Consider the following 22,151-nt stretch of genomic DNA (forward strand, 5'->3'; position numbering starts at 1 on the left):
AGACTCCCACTTTTGCTGTGGTTGTGTCTCTTCTGAGAACAGTGCGACCAGCACGTGCTTGCTAGATCCTGTGTAGCAGGCATATGCTGAGGCCAGTGTCAACTGAGCCACTCCCCCTAACCTCCCTACCCCGCAGAGTCGTGTCTGGCTAAGCCCTGTCCTTGTGAATGTTGAGGTCACCTACATGTCCTTTGACAGAGGCATTTTAGCTGAAGGCAGGAAAGACCCACCCCCTGTACCCCTAAGGCCAATCCACGGTCCTGCCTCTATGAAAAAAGATCCTCACCTGTGGATAAAGTCCTGAGAGTTGGGATGAGGATAAGATCCCACATATCTGGCACTGAAAATCTGAATTTGCCTGCCCAGTTACAATGGATAAAAACCAACTCCAGCCAGGGACTTCCCTGGTAGTCCAGTGGTTAAGAATCCACCTTCCAATGCAGGGCACGTGGGTTCGATCCCTGGTCAGGGAACTAAGATTCCCACATGCCCCAGGGCAACTAAGCCCACGTGCCACAACTACTGAGCCTGCGCGCTCTGGAGCCTGTGCACCGCAACTAGAGAAAAGCCTGCGCGCCGCAACTAGAGAAGCCTGTGCACCACAGTGAAAGACCCCGCATGCCACAGTGAAGACCCCACATGCCGCAACTAAAACCCAACACAGCCAAATAATAAAACTAAAAAACAAACAAAAAAACCAACTCCATCCAAAACCCCCCCCCCCCCACATGGCTCAGTGTAAGCTTCCACAAAACATTGCAGCCACAAGCACACGCTTACTGAAGTCCAGACCTAAAGCTACAGACCCCGGCCTCACCAAAAGCCTCTTCACATGTTAGTTGGGTCCCCAAATTCTACTCCGTTTATTTCTTAAGGCTCTTCGTCCAGTGAATCAGATGTTGACGTTCTGTGGATCCTCAATAAATAGGTCCCTCTTTCCCTCTCCTGAGTTCAAAACCAATTAAATAGTAGAAGTCAATATATTACTTGGGTAAAGTTAATATTGGAGAAGGTGGCTCGTATCATTGGATAAATGAGCTTTCCAATGGTGAACCACAGAAATAGAATCTTACCCCGTCATAGATCATTCTAGAAAACGGAGGTCTCCCTGTTGGGACAAGTCCGTTTAAAACATCCTATAGTATGCATGCTTCTGTGGTCGGCCTGACTCCCAAAAAGAGACATGAAGGTGCTGAACTAATATGCTCAGTTTGTTCTCAATTTTGCCATTCCACTAAGTTATTAACTCCTCTTCTGGGGAGAGAGGCCAAGGGTATTACTCTGGAGAAGCTCCTGCCATATAAACAAACTGTAGAGAGTTGGGGGGAATGAACTTTTCTTCAATAGCAGTCACGATTAATCATCCTAGATGACACCAGGACACATTTTTGTCTTCTTTCTGCTGTGTGTTATGAGAAATGTGAAATGACCGTTTTCCAATCTAATGAAAATGGCCTTGACCTGGGTAGTAAAAGAATCTTGGTGTCAGGAAACCAACATTTGGGGAATGATTATTAAAGTATAATGATGAGTAATGACATTCCCATCTTCCAGGCAGTGGGAAGGATGGCTTTTCCTTCCTCCTGCCCACTTCTGCCTGGTGGCTGCGTCCTGTGCAGAGCTTTCTGCAAATCAGCCTTGAGTCTTCTCATCCTCTGTCAACAGGTCCTGGGAGGGACTTGAGGGAGGGTGGCATGAATTGTATTCGTTTTAATGACTGCATAATATTCCATTATAAGGACTATTCCATCACATTTTCTTGAACCAATCCTCCATTCCTGGTATTTTTGTTATTACAAAAAAGCTGTGATGAATATCCTTAGGTAGGGCCCTCCTGTCAAGGAGCTTGTAGTCCAGTGGAAGAGGCTGATATTAAGTCACTAATTATAATTGTGATAAATGCTGTGAAACAAAAGTACTAGATGCTGTGACAATACATGATATGAAGACCTTAGCTCCTGGGGTTGAGGGTGAGTCACAAAGTGCCGCCCTAAGGAAGTGACATTTAGGCTGAGACTTGAAGGATGAGTAGGAGTTGGTCAGATAGTGCACGTGATAGGTGCAGTGCGTGTGAAGGTCTCCGGGTGGGGTGTACAGCAGCAGCGTGCCACATACACAAGTGCATACGGGCAAGAAAGGGATGCCCTTTAGGGAGCTGCCAGCAGCCCTGTCTCCCTCATCTTTAGAAAGCGCTGGAGAAAGGCTGAGGGCAGCAGGGACTGGATGGCCGAGAACTTTGGGCACAGCTGTGAAATGCTTGGGCTCTGTTTTATCTTATACATATTACAGAGCCATTGGAAGGTTTTAAGGAAGGATTTTCTGAAGCTCAATCTGGTGGCCGTGTGGAGGGTGACCTGGGGGGTATAAGACTGAAGATAGGAAAACCAGGTAGGGAACAGAACTAGCTGTGTGGCCTTTGGCACGTCACATAGCCTCCCTGAGCTCCAGTTTCTTCAGCTGAAAATGGAGGTAATAATTCCGACCTTATAGAATTCTGTTATGATTAGTGAGATACACTACCATAAATGTTAAATTCTTAGTAAATGTCAACATTTATTGTTTCCCTAAATTCTTTATTCTCTTTATCTTTCACATCTACTTTGGCACAAAATCCTATTTACCTTCCCTCCTAAAATACCCCTCAAATCTGTTTTCTTCTCCCTATATCCCTTTTTAACTGAACTCTCATAAATTCTAATTTGGTTGCCAAACTGGGTTCCTGCATACAGTCTGTTCCTCCTCTAATCCACACCATACCTTGGCTACCAGAGTAATTAAACAGAAACCTGAATATGTCACCTGCCTACTTGAAAACCCTCCTGATTCTTTTTTTTTTTTTTTTTTTTGCGGTACGCAGGCCCCTCACTGTTGTGGCCTCTCCTGTTGCGGAGCACAGGCTCCGGATGCGCAGGCTCAGCGGCCATGGCTCACGGGCCCAGCCGTTCCGCGGCATGTGGGATCTTCCCAGACGGGGGCACGAACCCGTGTCCCCTGCATCAGCAGGCGGACTCTCAACCACTGCGCCACCAGGGAAGCCCTTTATTCATACTTTTGTTTCCACCCCAGACAACTTCCCTCATTTGTGCCACACAAACAAAATCCCAGTCCCTATTTTGAGACTCTGCTCAATGCCACCTCTTTCTTCCCCAAGTTCTATATTCATTCCTCCCCTGGGCTCCCACAGCATTGTCTACATCCCTATGTTACAGTCCTTATCACATTTAAATTAATTTAATATGTTTATATTCATTTTTCGCCTCCAAGACTATGGACTTCTCAACAACAGTGACCTTGTTTAATCACCCTTGTACCCTCAGTGCCTAGCACAAATTCTTTATGTATTGGACCTACACTTGCTGAGCAAATGAGCATTAAAAAGTCACTCTGCATTTGGAACTAGTTGGTCTGGTGCTAACAGGACTCAGCCTCTAGGTGGCCTGTGTTTAGGGGCTCTCCCTTGTCCATCAAAGCCTAGTTCCTCCCCTCCTCCAGGGAGTCTGGGTGGGGAGGGGCAACTAATTTCTTCTATCTCCCATGTGCCACCTGCTTGTACCTGGACCCCACCTTGGGATCCAAGCCAGCAGCCCCCTCTTCGTGTGAAGCTGCAGTGCCATCTACTGGTGACTGGAAGATCTGCAGGTCATGCTGAAGGAGGAAGGAGAAGGAATTAAAGGCCACTGCGCTTTAATCTGGCTGTGGAATCTCAGCTATTGCACCCCACACTGGGCAGTTTTTCCCACCTATGTGAGCCCAGACTTTTCTTTTTTTAATTTTATTTATTCATCTTTGGCTGCGTTGGGTCTTCGTTGCTGCACGCAGCCTTTCTCTAGTTGCAGCGAGCGGGGGCTACTCTTCGTTGAGGTGCACGGGCTTCTCATTGCGGTGGCTTCTCTTGTTGCAGAGCATGGGCTCTAGGCGCGCGGGCTCCAGTAGTTGTGGCTGGCAGGCTCACTAGTTGTGGTGCACGGGCTTAGTTGCTCCGCAGCATGTGGGATCTTCCCGGACCAGGGCTCGAACTCGTGTCCCCTGCGCTGGCAGGCGGATTCTTAACCACTGCGCCACCAGGGAAGTCCGTGAGCCCAGACTTGATGGAGGGAGCCTCTTATTTATATTTTCCATTGACCAAAAGCCCTCAGGCATGTCTTGGTGGTTAGCCCTTTCTTCAAAGCTGGGAACTCCACACTCAATGACCCTAACTCTGGAATCCAAACACCCTCCTTGGTCTTCTCAAGGAGTAGAGCTTTTCACTTGGGAACCATTGACCACACTCAAGAATTTGCGACCAGAGACTCTTCTTCAGGCTTTGGTGACCAGATGCCTCCCCCAAACCCCTCAGTAAACAGGGCCACTGACTCAGATGCTTCAGTGATGGGGACCTTTCCTCAGGTCCTCAGTGACCAGGATCCTCACAGAGATACCTCGGTTAACAGAGGTCTTGCCTCCATTCCCTTAGCAGCCAGGTCCCCTCCCTCAGACACATTGTCAGGGACAGATTCCTCAAGAGGCCGACAAGAAAGACCTTACGGCATTACTAAAGTGGAAACACCAAAACAAAATGGAAAAAAAGTTTCTTTTAAAGAATTCAACATTTGCAGAAAAGCATCAATGTGGCCTTCATGAGATAAACCTAATTAAAACCTTCTTTGCACTTATTTTGTGGCTTGACTGTTTTTACTTTGAATGATATATGGAGACCAATCATAATCTTTAATATGTTTAGACCTTTAACATTCTGGATCCAGCCCCACTCCCTCGGGGGCCCAGTGCCCACCGTTCAGGGCTTCGTGACCAAAGGGCTTTAATTAAGGTCTAGTGACATAACAAGAGCTCAGTGGGTCTCTTCAGGTCACCCATCCACCTTCTGCTTCCCTCTGGTCCCCGGAGAAGCTGCCAAAGCCTCTTGCCTCCAGGACATCTGCCTCCTGCCTTGTCCCTGGGCCCCTTGTCCAGACAGGGGCCGCAGCTGAGCCCAGATCTCAGGAGGAGGTGTGAGCCTGCTGGGCTAATTGGAGCAGTCCCAGGGATTGTCCCCCAGAAGGTCAGCTTTGGCCACCTCTGCCCCAGCCCACCTGCACTGGGAGTGATTAGCAATAATCCTCTTTGAAATGTTGCTGCCACACACTAACCCACATGAATGGTATAACAGACAAACAAACCGACTTCCACTTTTACCCCAAATCCTCTGAGAATGTGGTTCAGGGTCCAAAGTAAATACAGTTATGGGAGAAATTGGTGGGTAGGGTGTAGGAAATTGTGACCCGAATTCCCACTCCCATTTTCAGCCCTCCCCGAGCCATTTGTTCCCTCTATTTTGGCCCAAGCTGGGCTACCCTGCACTTAAACAGGTTGCCCATGGGTCGCTTTAAGCATTAAACACTGCTTTTGGCCTCCAATTGCCCCAAGGCCTGTTTTTCCCTTTCACAAATAGAGCCTTCAGCGTCTAAGGCTTCCTTCCGGAGAAACAAAACCATCCTCTTTTTATCAAAGTCATAATTGGTCATTCATTCAGTCTACTAATTCCTGTACTCATTCATTCATTCATTCTTATCAGTTTTATCTTTATTGAGATGTACTATGTATTGGGTCCTATGCTACATGCTGGGGATTCAGAAGTGAATTAAATAGAGTTCCTGACCTTGTGGAATTTACCTCCAAATGGGAGATACAGATGTGAGACAAACTGTATGGTTACTTATTTAATAAAAATCGTAGTACATGCTGCAAAGGAGGTGGGCCTAACATGTACCTAGACCTGTACTACATGCCTGTACTTCATGTTCTGAATGACATAAAAGTGGATAAGACATAAATATACTGTCAAAGAGTCAAAATCTAGTTGAAGAGCCAACTTAGAACTCCTGCTGAGGGGAAGAGAAAGATGGAGAAATCTCTCACTCTAAATAAAGCTCTCAAGGGACTTCCCTGGTGGCGCAGTGGATAAGAATCTGCCTGCCAATGCAAGGGACACGGGTTCGAGCCCTGGTCCAGGAAAATCCCACATGCCGCGGAGCAACCAAGCCCGTGCGCCACAACTACTGAGCCTGTGCTCCTAGAGCCCATGCTCCACAACAAGAGAAGCCACCGCAACAAAGAGTAGCCCCCGCTTGCCACAACTAGAGAAAGCCTGCAGGCAGAAACAAAGACCCAACGCAGCCAAAAATAAATAAATAAAAATAAATAAATCTATTAAAAAAACAAAAAAGGAGACCAGGAAACAGGGCCAAGGTGTCAGGACTGGGAGGCTAGACAAACATAAACAGGCCACCGAGAAAGCAAACAGTTTAGAAAACGTAGCAGCAAAGGGCTGCTGGTGGCACTGACCTGGGAGACAGAAATAGAAGGAGAGTGGGATTTCTTAGAATCAGAGCAAGATGCAGACAGGCTTTACAGCAAAATGGGTTCATTCAGTCATTCATTCAATCCCTGTCCACTGGTCAACGTCAGGCACTGTGCTAGGCACTAGGGATACAGCCACTAACACGTAAGTTTAGTTGGGAAAATAGACATACAACTAAACGCAATAATTGCTCTAAAAATATATGCGTGAGACTTAGTGGTGACCCAGTATTGAGGTTACCCCTATAATGATGTCACCCTCACTAATTTGGGAGAGGAAGAGGTAGCATCACAGCCAGTACCCAGGAACTGCATCTCCCAAGCCTGTGCTACGTGTGCAGCAGACTAGAGCGGGCAGACTGCTAACACACCAACAGCCGTGCCAATTTCAAATCATCGTACTGCATTGAGACGTAATGGTTATTTTTACCATTGTCTTTCATTTCCTGCCCAAATCCTTCCTGGGTTTAGATAAAATTGGGTTTAACCTTTGAGAGTGTGTCTGAATAGGGATGTCATCCATCCCACACGGTGGGCAGAGAAACGACTGAGGGTGGCTGTTGCATGCAGCTGAGTGTGAGTCACATTCTTAGACCAGAAAGAGAGCTAAGTGGGAGGCTAAGCGGGAGGGAGCTGCAAGTACAAGTCTGGCTTTTGCAGCCTGGAGGCAACAAGGATGTCAGGAGGCCTCTCTAATGGGGAAGGAATCAAGGTGCCTAGACCTAGTCAGGTCGGGAACTTGGAGAGGAAGCCAGCCCACAGGCTCAGAAAGTCTAGCGGTAGCGCAGGGTCTCATCGTGGTATCTTCATGCTCTGCTTGGAAATGTGACTGTTGGTGAACTATTTATATTTTCTAATTTTTTCTTCCTCTCAGTTCTTCAGAAAAACTTTCAGAATTGCCAGCTACGTGTGTATTTCCTCCGATGAATATGCATTGCTTGCTTAATTTTTTTATGGAATGTTGCTATTAAAAGTCATAGAAAGAAAAGACTTTAAAGTGAAAATGCCAGTTTGAGCTGTGTTTCAGAGAAATTAATGACAGTTTTGTTCGCATTCCCAAGAGCATTGTAAAAAAGGAACAGTTTAACTCAGATTAGGCGTTGGGGGTGAAGGTGGGCTGGTAGCTGGTTTTTAAGTCAGAAAACTCCAAGATTGCTGGGATAGGCGAGATGGGGAAAGTCAGGGTCTTCAGCCAGCTCTCAACGCCTACAGCCACGGAATTCTCGCTCCAGAACATCCCCCTGCTAGGCCTGCCTGAGGTTCCGTGGTGGTTTGTTTCTGTGAATAAAGTCCTTTTGATGGATAATGGTGGCCAAAGAGACACTAAGGAGAGTGTCCAGCTCTCGGCCTCAAAAGCCCTGCAAAGTCAGAGGGGAGCCGGGAGAGGCTAGTGAGCAGGAAATGCCACCCAAGTGTGTGACATCTCCTCCCTCCATCTCCATAAAGCGCCTACCTTCACATAAGCTGACACTGCACCTCACCTGTGAGATCTCCCCTGACTCTTCAGGTCACCACGGACCTCTTCCTCCTGGAGTTATCTTTCATTATTATGGTTAAACACCATTCCACGTCTTTCCTTTTTGGGAAAACATCTGGTCACACACTCTATTTATTCACTGGGGCCTCCGTGTATTCTTTTAAAATCAGTTTATGAAAGTTCTTGCTGCAGCTGACTGCAAATATTTCCCCGGTTTGTTTGTCTTTTTATTTGGGTTACCTTTCTTTTTTTTTAACATGCAAAAGTTTACAATACTTATATAGTCATCAGTTAACCTTTTCCTTTGTGACTGCTTCTGTTGCTTCTAAGATGGAAAATTCCTTCCTTCCAGATATTTGATAAATAGGTTAGTGTTTCCGAGGTTTTTAAAGCTCTTTAGCCCATCTGGAAAGTTCTTGGTATACAATGTGAGGAAAAGACAGATTATGTTTTTTTTTATGCTAGCCAGTTTTCCCAGCCCATGTACGGAATAAATCTCTTCCTTTACCAATAAATTTCTGATTCCAACTTTACGGTATATTGAATTCATGTCCATCAGGGCCATCTTTTTTTCCAGGCAACCTCTTCAGTTCCAAGCAACGATTATTTTGACACTTGACTGTACATTCTGTATTGTTCTGTGTGAACTATACTCAAAATTGTTCAAAGGAAAAAAATCACATATTTTCCTCCCAATAATTCATTCAACAAATATTTATGAAATATTGACTATGGGCCATTGCTTATTTGGTCCTAAGACTACGCTGACTCGCCAGATTCCTCAGACTGGCAGGGGCCCAGGTCAGACTTTGGAATCTCTGAGCCCATACACAACGTTGTCTTTTCAAGTCCTAAGTTCACCACCCAGACACCTGCATGGCTCAGTGAGCTCATAAATACTCATCAGGACCTGAGGGTTGTTGCTGACATCACACCGAAGTTCAATACAGTGCACACAAATGCAGGATCACAGCCTCGCTGGGTATCTTTTGGGACTTCTTTCCCTAAAGTTTCCCATTCCTATTTGTTCCACACAGGCCATGCCCAAGGCCCACCCATCTGGCTACCATCTTTCCTTCCTCTGCACCCTGTGCCTTAGTTGTTCACGCCGGCCACGTCCACCCTTCACACGCGCCTGATGTGTCACAATAAATATGGCAACTATTCCTTATTCCCGTGCTACTCGAGGTGTGGCCGACACCCCAGGGCCAGGCCACAGATTGTTACCAGTCCATGAAGAGACAGTTCAGAGATGAAGTGCTTAGAAACTTTTATATCAGTTTGACAGAATAATTATATGTCATTGGAACCTAATAATAAAAAGTGCAGTGTGGTATCCCAGATTGGATCCTGAAACAGAAAGAGGACATTAGCAGGAAAACTGCTGAACTCCAAAGAGAGTCCATAGTTTAGTTAATGGTACGATGTTAATTTGTTAGTTTCCACAAATATACTTCAGTTATCTAAGATGTTAGCATTGGGGAAGTTGGGTGAGGACTATACAGCAACTCGCTCTCCTCTCTTTGCAACTTTTCTATAAATTTACAATTATTCCAAAATAAAACCTCTATTTTTTAAAATATGGGCTTATACTTTATATGGCTTTTTTCTTTTTTTCAGCTCTTTTATTCCTTTAACACCTTAACAAGATTCCCCAACGTTTAAAAAAAAACCTTTGAAAAATATACGGTTTCATATTATTTACATAACATATGAGCACAGGTTCCAGTATCATACAAACATTGTGATGTAGAAATACAGTGGGAAGGCATGATGTAACTCACCTTGTATGGCTCTTTTCAATTTCATTTTTCTAGCAATTTAATTGCACTTTACAAAAGTGTCGGTCCGTAGTGGATCCAAAATGGAAATTTAAAAAATGAAACTGGTCTTCCATCACAAATAGTTGGCAAAGCACTGCTTTATACACTGTACCCTCCTCAGCACTTGTCACCATGATCATTATAGATGCCAATCATGAATTCTTGTTGATGACGGCCAGACTCACAGGTACAGGTTTTGAGACCAGTTATTGCACTCTCTGAATAAAGTCACAGCCCAGGCCCCTGTCATCACTCAAATCCAGGCACATTTCAGTGTTTGGTCATGTACTCAATATGTCACAGCTCAGCTGTCACATCGCAGATAGTATCACAGCTCAGGGCCAAGCATGGGCTGTGACAGCACCCTGGGAAGACTGACAGTCCAGGCCCCGGGCTGTTCTGTGTATGAAGGGTGACAGGGTCCCGCAGGGTGCCTTTATCCGCGGGATGACAGAGCACTGCTCTGTAACTGTATCTGGGGTATGACAAGGCCCTGGAGTGTGACACAGTTCTGGAACATGACCAGGCCCTGGGATGTGTGCTATCAACAAGTTCTGGGCTCTGACAAGTTCTGACCATGACAAGGTACAGACTCGAATTCTGTCTGGGTTTTACAGGACACCAAATGCTCTGGGAAACAACCTGTCTAATGTTCAGGGTGGATCCTAGCTTGTCCGGGATTTATGGACGGGGACATCTGAACCAATCCAGAGGGGATAATATATCTGGGTATGTGTGGCCAGATTTGGAGTAGAGTTTGTTCTGGGCTCCGGAGCTATTGATCAAGCCTGTCCTGGCTCCTGGTGTACGAAACATACCCAGGACTCCTAACCCACAGCACAGAATTCTCTGCTTCCAGGGGATCTACCTTGGGCCATCACCCCAGGGAGTTTGGCCAGAGTTCATCTAACTCCCCACCTCCCCTCCGACCCGCCCCTGCAGCTCCTGAATCTGGTGAAGGAGGCTGCACCTGAGCGCATCTCAGCTGAGCTTCTCCACCCAACGGACTACCTGCCTGAGGACGGCCCCCCAGTCTGAGATCAGGCCATGTGTGAGGCCACAGTGCCATCTGCTGGCTCTCATGGGCCATGCTGGTCAGGCCGGGAACATGCTGAACAGATTGGGGGCCCTGGGAAGCCTCCCCCATGCACCTCAGCTCAGGATTAACAGAGTGTCCTCCCCCTTAAGCCCCCAGTGACCAGGGCCCCTCACTCAGACTTCAGTGTTCAGAGGCCCCCCGCTCAAGCCCTTTAGCGGCCATGGCCCCCAGGACAGGTCCTCAGGGATCAGGCCCCTCACTCAGCCCCCAATCCCCTCCCCCAGAGACCAGGGCCTCTTTCTCAGGCCCCATAATGACCAGAAACCTTCACTTGAGCTTCAATGGCCAGAACCCCTCACTCAAGCCCCATAGTGACTAGGGCCTCCCTCTCAGGCCACTCAATGACCAGGACTTGCAGCTCATGAGTCCCAGAGACAAGAGCCCCTCGATCAAGCCTCAGTGACCTTGAGTCCCCTCATTCAGGACCCTCTGCCCCTCAGTAACTAGAGACCTTACTCAGAGCCCAGTGGGCATATAGAGGGGCATTTGGGAGGCTCTTGGCCCCCAAGAGCTGAGCAGGTCCCACCTGGTTTCCCAGCTACCTTCCCCCTTCCCCCCAGTCTCCAGAGAGGCCAAGACAGGGGCCTCTGGTCACCAGGGCTTTCCATCTTGTTTTGCCTTTGCTCCTGGGTCACTATTTCAGACGTGGCCACAGCTGTGCCCAGGTCTCATGAGGAGAGTGGGCCCTGCTGAGGCAATTGATCGCATCCCAGGAACCCTGGCCTGAGAGGACCAGATTCTGTCCAGAGCAGAGAAGCCCACCCGCCCCCACCTGGGGCTCACATCTCCTGGCTCCCAACGCCAGGTCACACGTCTGGGTCACCTCACCCCTTCTCCCTCACAAACAGGGCCTCTGTCCCATCACAGTCCTAGAAAGCTGAGAGCTCCTCAGACCCAGCATCCCGCTAGGCCTGACACCTACCCCAGACCCTAGTGTTACCGGGGCCCTTCTCAGATTCTTGGGCAGCAATACCATAGAAATGAATATCCCTTCCACAAGACTCTTAGGCAAGCAAAGCTTTTTATTTTAAAGAGATAACTTGTGGGACTTCCCTGGTGGTGCAGTGGTTAAGAATCCGCCCGCCAATGCGGGGGACATGGGTTCGAGCCCTGGTCCGGGAAGATCCCACAGGCTGCGGAGCAACTAAGCCCACGCGCCACAACTACCGAGCCTGTGCTCTAGAGCCCGTGCGCCACAACTACTGAAGCCCGCGCGCCTAGAGCCCGTGCTCCGCAACAAGAGAAGCCACCGCAATGAGAAGCCCGCGCCCCGCAACGAAGAGTAGCCCCCCGCTCACCACACTAGAGAAAGCCCACGCGCAGCAACAAAGACCCAACACAGCCAAATAAATAAATAAATAAAAGAGATAACTTGTGCACAAGGAAGAAGGCAGAAAAAAACAAAATGCCAACTCCCACAGAAGGGGCAAGTTGCTTTTATAACAAAAGAGATTTTGTGATCACTGAAAATTTCCAGAAATCGTCAAGCTTCTTTGACCAGCAGCAGGTGACTCCGTGGTGGCTCTCAGGAATTGGGAGTGCTTCTGTGAGGGGAATGGAATGCATGAGCATTCTCTGCAAGAAAGCGCAGGGACACGTAAGGTTAAAATTTATAGCTGAGCTTGTCTTGTGGCAACTAGGTATACTTGTTAGTGTGACGGAGATAAAGTTAATCTTTTACTCCTGCGAGCCTGGTTTTTGTCTCCAGGGCTCAGGTCCCCAGGGACTTTGTCTTTTTAACTTGAAAGGCCTCTTTTGTCCAAAGCTGTTCCCCAATCCTTTCCCCAAATGGCTGTACTCCTGTCTTCCTATCTCACTAGTGCAGACTCTCCCTGTCTCTCTTTCTTCCAGAGCCCAGCACAATTCAGGCCCTTCCCTCCTCAGTCCTCATGCCACTCCAGTCCATCTATTTATTCAAGCAAACATTAAATGAGCTTCTACATGGAATCATGCAAAGGAGGGTTGGGGTCTGGTGCGCAGCGTACAGCAGCACAGAAGAGGCATTTGGGCTGAGATTTGAAGGACGAGTAGGAGTTTGCCAAAGGGTCAAAGGACAGGAAGGTATTTGAGGAAGGAACTGTAGGTACAAATGCACAGAGAGGGCTGGGGGGTGTTCTGAGAACTCCACACCGACACAGCTGCACATAAAGTGAAAAGCAGGCAAGAGGGAGAAGAGAGAGGTGGAGGGAGCTGACTGTGGGAAACAGAGCATGGGGTTGGGAGCAGGAGAGGAAGCAGGGACACCAGTTAGGATACCTTGAAGCAATCTAAGCAAGAGATGATAGTGGCTTTGGCTAAGAGGGGAGCTGCAGAAGTACTTAGCAGCAGCAGGTTTTAGGATAGACTTTGGAGGAGAAGTAGACATAACTTAGTGATAAATAAAAGTTAGAGATAAAGGGAAATGAGAGGGCTTCCCTGGTGGCGCAGTGGTTGAGAGTCTGCCTGCCGATGCAGGGGACACGGGTTCGTGCCCCAGTCCGGGAAGATCCCACATTGCTGTGGAGCGGCTGGACCCGTGAGCCATGGCCGCTGAGCCTGCGCGTCCGGAGCCTGTGCTCCGCAACGGGAGAGGCCACAACTGTGAGAGGCCCGTGTACCGCAAAAAAAAAAAAAAAAAAAAAGAAGGGAAATTAGAAGCCAAAAATGACTCAAGTTTCTGGTACGAATAATGAAGACTGGAGCACCGCCAAATCCAGGAAACAAGATCAAAAGTTCCGTTTTAGACTTAGTTAAGTTAGACATGTCTGAGCTAAGCAGCAGAAACTGGATATATAAATCTGGAATCATCAGCATAGAAAGAGTCTGCGAGGCCGCTGGCGTGGCTGAGATCACCTGGTCCTCAGGAGGTGCAGGGACGCCTGGTTCAAGCTGACCAAAAACAGATCCCAATATAGGCAGCAGATCTTCCTTAGCACTTTATGGACAGCTAGATTCCCCTTATCTAATTTTTTTTTCTTGGTCAGGAGTGAATCTCTGCTTTCTAGTATGGTCTTTAGACTCCTACAAGCAAGGCCCCTGCCCCAATCCCACGACTCAGGGGATCCCTGCTTTGGAGTGCCTTCCTCAAAGCTTGCTGTCTCCTCTGGTGCCTGGGACTGGCTGGGGCCAGAAGTGCTGCCCCTTTGGGTCACCCTAAATCTGTATCAGGATCTCTGTGTGCCACAGTCCCTATTTTCTCCCTTCAGAAGAAAGCACAGGATTTTTCTAAAATGAATCCTGGAGTATAGAAGATCTTTCTAGATATGTCACAAAACTCATAACCCATAAAAGAAAAGATCAAAATTTTAACAATGTAAAATAGAAATTCTGTATTGCAAAAACCACCGTAAGCAGGCTTCCCTGGTGGCACAGTTGTTACGAGTCTGCCTGCCAATGCAGGGAGCACAGGTTCGAGCCCTGGTCTGGAAGGATCCTACATGCCGCGGAGCAACTAAGCCCGTGAGCTGCAACTGCTGGACCTGTGCTCTAGAGCCCGTGAGTCACAACCACTGAGCCCACGAGCCACAATTACTGAGCCCACTTGCCTAGAGCCCGTGCTCCGCAACAAGAAAAGCCACCACAATGAGAAGCCCCCACACCGCAACGAAGAGTAGCCCCTGCTCGCCTCAACTAAAGAAAGCCCACGCGCGGCAACAAAGACTCAACACAGCCAAAAATACATAATAAATTTTTTTAAAAAAAGAATATACACATGGCCCTAAATATAAAAAGATGCTCAACTTTACTCATAAAAATAAAAGGTGCAAATTAAAACAACTCAGAAATATTTTTTATCCGATCAGATTAGCAAAGATAATGCTTTGTTATGGTGAAATTGTTAAGAGATGGGCACTCCCAAATATTTGTTTTTATATTCAAAGATCATCTCTGGAAAGATACCAAAGAAATTAGTAATAATGTTTGCCTCTGGGAAGGGGAACATGGTAGGGGGAAGATTTTTTTTTAATTCTGTATCCTTTTGTTCCTTTTGAATTTTGAACCATGTGAATGTGTTACCTTTATAAAAAATTAATAAAATTTTAATTAATAGAAAATATAAATAAATATGGTTGTCTGAGTCCAAATCTATGTTTAGAAATTTTTTTGGAGGATGCCGTCCCCCTTGCTTGGTCTATCCAAATCCTATACACCCCATAGGGCCCAGTTCAGGTACTGCTTTTCCTGAAGCCTTTTTTTTTTTTTTTTTTTTTTTGGTCACGCAGCACGTGGGATCTTAGTTCCCCAAGCAGGGATCAAACCCACATCCCCTGCACTGGAAGTGCAGAATCTTAACCACTGGACCGCCAGGGAAGTCCCCCCACAAAGCCTTTCTTGATCACTTAGCCCATACTGACCCCTCCCTCCCCTGAACACAGTGACCTTTTCTTTACAGTCTGGGTCAGGTAAGTACAAGTAGTTAAAGAACACCAAAGTAAAAGTAGAAAGCTTGAATTCTTATCTAAGCCCAAGCCCTTAAGTCATTCAAAAATTCAGACCATTCTCTGAGCTTGTGTGGGCCAGACACTGAGCAGGGGGGTGAGTGCAGAGAGGGAATACCAAGATAAGTTTAATTAGACCTGGTGCTGGAGAGTTCCACATTGTGCTCTCCAAGAGCCCTGTTCCCTCCTTCCTTGGCCCACAGCCAAACTAGATTCCCCAGGCTTCCTTTTCCCACTTCCTGCCAAAGGAATATGGGCAGTGACGGTGGGTACTATTTCCAAACTTGGTGCGTAAAACTGCTTCCAAGCCTGGATCCTCTGCATTATCCTCTCCCCCACCCCCACCTGCCGCCTCCCCCTGCCCCCTCTGATGTCTGGATTTCCACATCTACAGGAACTTCAGGAGTCATGAGTTGAATATGATAGAACCTCTATCTACCTGGGTCCCCCTCATTTCTCTTTCACCACAGATCCACGCTGGACAGTGACAGCTTATATCAGGTTAAGTCACTGATATTTTAGGATGTTACTTATAGCAGCTAGTGTTACTTATCCTGATATACAAGTATGGACATAGAGTCCTAATAGTCCTATAAACACAAAATTGTCCTGCAACATTACTATGCTTCCCGAATCAAATGGCTTCTGAGCTATCCACAGCACTATTTTTTTGTTTGTTTTTGTTTTTTGCGGTAGGCGGGCCTCTCACTGTTGTGGCCTCTCCCGTTGTGGAGCACAGGCTCCGGATGCGCAGGCTAAGTGGCCACGGCCCAGGGGCCCAGGCGCTCCGCGGCATGTGGGATATTCCCAGACCAGGGCACGAACCCGTGTCCCCTGCATCAGCAGGCAGACTCTCAACCACTGCGCCACCAGGGAAGCCCCACAGCACTATTTTTAACTTTCCTCAAATCATCAACTGCCCATCCACATGCCCTTCATTTACATCTTCATACTATGGTGATACAAATCTGCCTGTCCAGGGAGAGACAGCCAAAGCCCCATCCTTAAGCTAAGGAATCGGATCACTTCCTTAGTCATTTCTTACACTTCTTGCTGTCTTCTTACCCAGGCAAGGAGTAAAGACCTTTCAATTATTTGTTGTAAAGTTACTCATTATGTTATTGGTAGGCATTGCAGTGTCACACACGTTTCCCACCTTTACAATAATGTCCCGTCCCTAAGGCACACTATCTGAGAGGTTTACATGGCACCCTGAAAACTACTGTTTCCTAAATTGGAAGAAATCTGAACATCTCATAGCTTGTGTGACTGGCAAGATTTTCACAGTGGAATGCTGACAGAGAGAGGCAGTGCAATGGAATCACTGAGAGTACAGCCAGGCTCTGGACAACCTGGAAGCAAGTCCCAAGCCTAATTCCACCACTCACTGGCTGCATGACTTTATTCAAGTCATTTAATCTCTGTAAGTCTCAGTTTCCTATGAACTGAGGATAATTATAGTACCTGTCTCAGGGTCATGTGATAATTTGATTAAATTTTCTGGTCCTTCCAGGCTTCCTCTCCCCATTCTTAGCTGCTAAGATACTAGAGCCCAGCTCTAGAATCAGATTTTGTAAGCCCCTCCAGACTTTGTAGAGTAAATCTCTGACTGCAGCAAATAAAAATTAGAACTCCACCATTTGCATCCAAAGAAATGGTGAGAGGGACAAATTAGATTTCAACAGAAAGAATACCACAGGCCCGGCAAGTTCTGGAAGGTCACCTGCCCTGTCCACACTGCACAGCTGCCCAGCTCTGGGAAAGCAGCCAGCTCTTCAGTGAGGCGGGGACTACAGGCTTTTGGCCACAGAGACTCCCAAGTATCTTTGTGTGATTCATGTGTTAAAGGGTCTGCTTTAACACAGGAAAGTTAAAGCAGGAAGCCTGCTTTTGGCTGGAGTTCTGCAGCAGGTAAAAAGCAAAAGAAAGTCCATTATTGGCTACTGGTAGCTTCTCAGTGTCAAAAGGAGGAATAGATAAGAGATTTTTTTTTTTTAAAGAGAGAAATAAAAAGGAAAAAAACTTGCAGAAAATAATATACTACCTTCTTGGCTTAGATTCAAGAAAGATAAGAAAGGTAAGGGAAATACCAAGAGGTAAAGTCCTGAGCCAGGCAGGCAGAAGACCCTGTTATGGGATGTATCCTTACATTAGACATATATATTATATATTACCTTATATTTTTAGGTGATAGAGGCTGAAATTAGCTGCCTTGCTCAAGAGGAAGTGCAAGGCAAAACGCAACTGTGTTGCACGTTGGTTTTGTCAGAGTTGCATGGTCTAAGGGGAAATAGCATAAAACCAGGAAGGTCATCCTAAAGGAGAATAAGACAGAGGACTGGGTGTCAAATAAGATCTAGAGTTTGGGGCTCTGTTTGAAGCTGGGAGCAGAACCATGATTTTGGCTATCAACCCACGTTACTTTGTAGTTTTTTGTTTGTTTTTTTTTTGCGGTACGCGGGCCTCTCACTGTTGTGGCCTCTCCCGTTGCAGAGCACAGGCTCCGGACGCACAGGCTCAGCAGCCGTGGCTCACGGGCCCAGCCGCTCCGCAGCATGTGGGATCTTCCCGGACCGGGGCACGAACCCGTGTCCCCTGCATCGGCAGGTGGACTCTCAACCACTGTGCCACCAGGGAAGCCCCTGCAACCCTCTCCCCAGATTTGCCTATAAAAACTTCCCTGAAACCCATCAGGGAGTTTGGGCCTTTTGAGCACGAACGGCTCGTTCTCCCTGCATGGCCCTTGCAATGAACCTTTCTCTGCTCCAAACTCCAACGTTTCAGTTCATTTGGCCTCACTCTTCGTTGGGAACACGAACTTGGGTTCGGCAACCGGAAGAGCGGGAGAGTGTGGCTGAGACTGCTATTGTTCTCCAGTAGCCACTCTCCCATATTCTGCGGTGCTTGAATGTATGAATGGGATGAAACAGAGAACAATAAAAGAAGTATTGGCCTTTGGTAGAAAGAGGAACACTTCCTCTATTTAGAACTGAGCTCTACACCTTGTGTGATCTTAGGCAAGTTCCTTAACCTTTCTGCACCCGAGTTTCATCATCTGTAAAATAGTGTAAGAGTAGATACACACACAATACAGTGCTATATAAATGTTCGCTGTGGCTGTTAGGACACAACAGAAGGGAAAGGGAGAGGATAGCTATAGATGTGAGTAGACTTTTAATTTGTTATAGCAAAAACAAGGATGTTTCTTCGTGGTGGCTCCTAAATTATCTGTGAAATAGAAGACAAAATCCTTAAATGCAACTTCATGGTGTGGGAGCAGATGAATCAGAGATACAAAAAGATTTACAAAGTCTACAAACAGTAAATGGAGAGGGGGCTTCCCTGCTGGCGCAGTGGTTGGGAGTCCGCCTGCCGATGCAGGGGACACGGGTTCATGCCCCGGTCCGGGAGGATCCCGCATGCCACGGAGCGGCTGGGCCCGTGAGCCACGGCCGCTGAGCCTGCGCGTTCGGAGCCTGTGCTCCGCAACGGGAGAGGCCGCGACAGTGAGAGGCCCGCGTACCGGAAAAATAAATAAATAAATAAATAAATGGAGAGGATGTGGAGAAAAGGGAGCCCTCCTACACTGTTGGTGGGAATGTAAGTTGGTGAAGCCACTATGGAAAAAAGTATGGAGGTTCCTTAAAAAACTAAAAATAGAGTTACTGTATGATCCAGCAATCCCACTCCTGGGCATATATCTAGAGAAAACTCTAATTTGAAAAGATACAATCACCCCCATGTTCATAGCAGCACTGTTTATGATAGCCAAGACATGGAAACAACCTAAATGTCCATCAACAGATGAATGGATAAAGAAGATGTGGTACATATATACAATGGAATACTACTCGGCCATAAAAAAGAATGAAATAGTAACAGCATGGACGAACCTAGAGATTATCATACTAAGTGAAGTAAGCCAGACAGAAGAGGACAAATATCATGTGATATCACTTATATGTAGAATCTAAAATATGATTCAAATGGACTTATTTACAAGAAAGAAACAGACTCACAGACATAGAAACCGAACTTATGGTTACCAAAGGGGAAAGGCTGCAGGGGTGGGCGGAAGGGGGGGATGAATTAAGACTTTGCGATTAGCAAATACAAACTACTATATATAAAATAGATAAACAATAAGGTCCTACTATATAGCACAGGGAACTATATTCAATATCTTGTAATAACCAATAATGAAAAAGTCTATATATATATGTATATATAACTGAATCACTTTGCTGTACACCAGAATCTAACACAACATTGTAAATCAACTATAATTCAATTTTTTAAAAAGGATTTACAAAGTTATGGGACAAGCTGTAGAAAAAATTAGGGCAAGCGGACTAGAGGAAAGTAGAAAAACTGCCAAGCAGCACTGATGGGCCATGTGAAGCTGTGGATTACGAATTTATCATCGTATCAATCTTCTCCCCTACAGAATTTTCTATAACAATTTCAGCCCCTAGGATTCAGTAGTAGAAAAGCCAGATGAAAAGGACAGCGGGAAGAGGAGCTAGGGAGCTGCAGGTGTCTGTGGAGAATCATTATAATGTTGGATTATAGAATATGATCTAGAAAGAACGTGAAGCCAGGAGGGGTGGATAAAAGAGGGAAAAAAATAATGACAGATTGAAGGTATTAGTAAAGCCAGAGAGCTATTGCAGTGGTGAGGAGTGGTGAGCGCATCCAGGCTCACCACTCAGTTGCACATGTCCGCACAACTATATATATCGGTTTTCTAATTAAATTCCTGATTTCTGGCTGAAAAGTGCCACCATGGCTTAACTTCTATGGATAGTAGAGATGCTAATAAATGTAAATGATCCATAGGTTGTGGACCGGATTCCACCCCCCCACCTCCCCCCACCCCCCACCCCCCCACCTCTCCCCACCCCCGCTCAGCCCCACCCCAGTACAGGATGGTCCCTCTGGCATTTCACTCCACCCATGGTGTCAAAGACATGATCATCTGCTTCAGTGGAGCTCAAAATATCCTGAGTCACTGAAAGTGGGGTGTCCACAGGGGGCAGTATGGTTGGGGTGCAGCACTGTCTCAGGACACACATAGGTAACCTTCATCATTAGTAACGTGCACGCATAGTGGATGGGGAACCTCCTCCCAATGATGACTGGGAGATCGTCAGCCACCACTGGTGACATGGGGTGGTCGTGTGACTGTTGACAGGCCGTCCACAGGGCATGGCTTCTGCGCAGCTTCCTGATTCTGGCTGGTGGAGGTGGTACGGGCTCGGGCATCTTGGTGCTGACCCTGGAATAAGAGTCACTCCCGGTCCAGACCCCCAGCCTACCTTATCACTACCGTCTCCTTGCTATCAGAAGTCCCCATGATCCTTACCTAGTTTCTCCAGGGCAAGGATGTGGGATTTGAATTACCTGCCTATCCCTGTTCTGTTCCCTATCTATTGTAATGGCATAAACTCCATGCCTTGATTCCCTTCCCTTTTTATTCCCCAAAGCTTGTTTGAAAATAAACACTACACCCAGTTATACACACACACACACACACACACACACACACACACACACACACACTACTCTAAACATTAGCCCTTTGCTTCTATTTGCATTCCTCCTACTAGCATAAACCAATCTTTGCCTTGGTTGTGTCTTTTAGCTCGACACCCACCAAGAGGTGAACCCACTTTTTGGGTAACACGTCCTCCCCAAGAGAACTCTATTGAAAGAATACTTCAGGTCTCTTTCTCCTCTCACCAAACTCGTGACTCAGTTGGTGAAATGAGGCAAGTGGCTGCTAAACCACAGCCCAGTCTTCTGGCTTTTGCTCTCACGTGGGACTTGCAGGCCCACACGGAACACACTCTTTCTCCACTCTCATTCTCCTCCTTCTGGAGCAGCAGAGTATACACATCCCAGGCAGTGCACCGATCAATCCACTGAGATGCGAGAATAAAATATGAGACTATTAGAAGAGGTTTCTATTTTTATTTTTTATTTCCTTCTCTTAAATTTATATTTTAATAATTTTTAAAGAAAAATAATGCAACAGTAAATTTATATGAAGTGATTTGTAAATGAATGAATATATGAGAATGTGTACTCAAAAATCATTTAAAAAAATTTTTTTTTCAAAAATCATTTATTCATAGGAATTTGCCAGTAAAAATGTGTGTTGCTCTCTCCCAGTAGATGGGCTATGGGTCAGGCTGTGATCCTCGATGCTCCTAGCTGAGTAAAGAACTGTTCTATAGCCCCAGTTTTCCCCACAGATTGTCCCAAAGTCTGAATCTTGCTGCAGGGTGGCTTCAGGAGAAGATTCATAGGAGGTCTCATGCTGGCCTCCAGCCTCAGCGTCCTCCTCCAGCACAGTACCAGGTTAAAGCAGAGGGTGCCCCTCCATCCCCATCTGCTTCTGGCCATTCTCCCTCCATTCAGAATCCAGTGAGGACCCCTGTGATTAACTGGCTCCCTGGAACCACCCCAAAGTTAGCTCTCTATATGTTGACATGAAAAGATACTTTGCTAAGTGAAAGAAACAATGTACCTTTTTTCCTTTGTGTGTTTTGTATTGTTGCCTATAAACACACATGCAATGGAATATTGAATGAGCTGAACTCAGTGAAGTACAATCATGTCTCAGCTTTCTTTCCTACCACTGCCTTCACACAGGCTGCACTGAATTCCCTTTCACACCACCCTTCCCATGATGTCTCAAACAGATCTCATAGATTTCTGGTCACTTTCAGATGGAAAGAGTCTCACATTGATAATTAAAACTAAACTCAGGATTTCCCTGGTGGTCCAGTGGTTAAGACTCCACGCTTCCTCTGCAGGGGACACAGGTTCCATCCCTGGTCAGGGAACTAAGATCCCACAGGTCGCACAGTGAGGCCAAAATAATAAATAAAATAAAATAAATAAAATAAAACTAAACTCACTTCGAGGTATTGAAATGATTCTGTTCTGCCTAAATCAAAATTCAAGACATTTCCAATTCAGGATTTCCCCCA

The sequence above is a fragment of the Leucopleurus acutus genome (assembly GCF_964270905.1).
Source record: "Leucopleurus acutus genome assembly, chromosome: 8".
Taxonomy (NCBI): domain Eukaryota; kingdom Metazoa; phylum Chordata; class Mammalia; order Artiodactyla; family Delphinidae; genus Leucopleurus; species Leucopleurus acutus.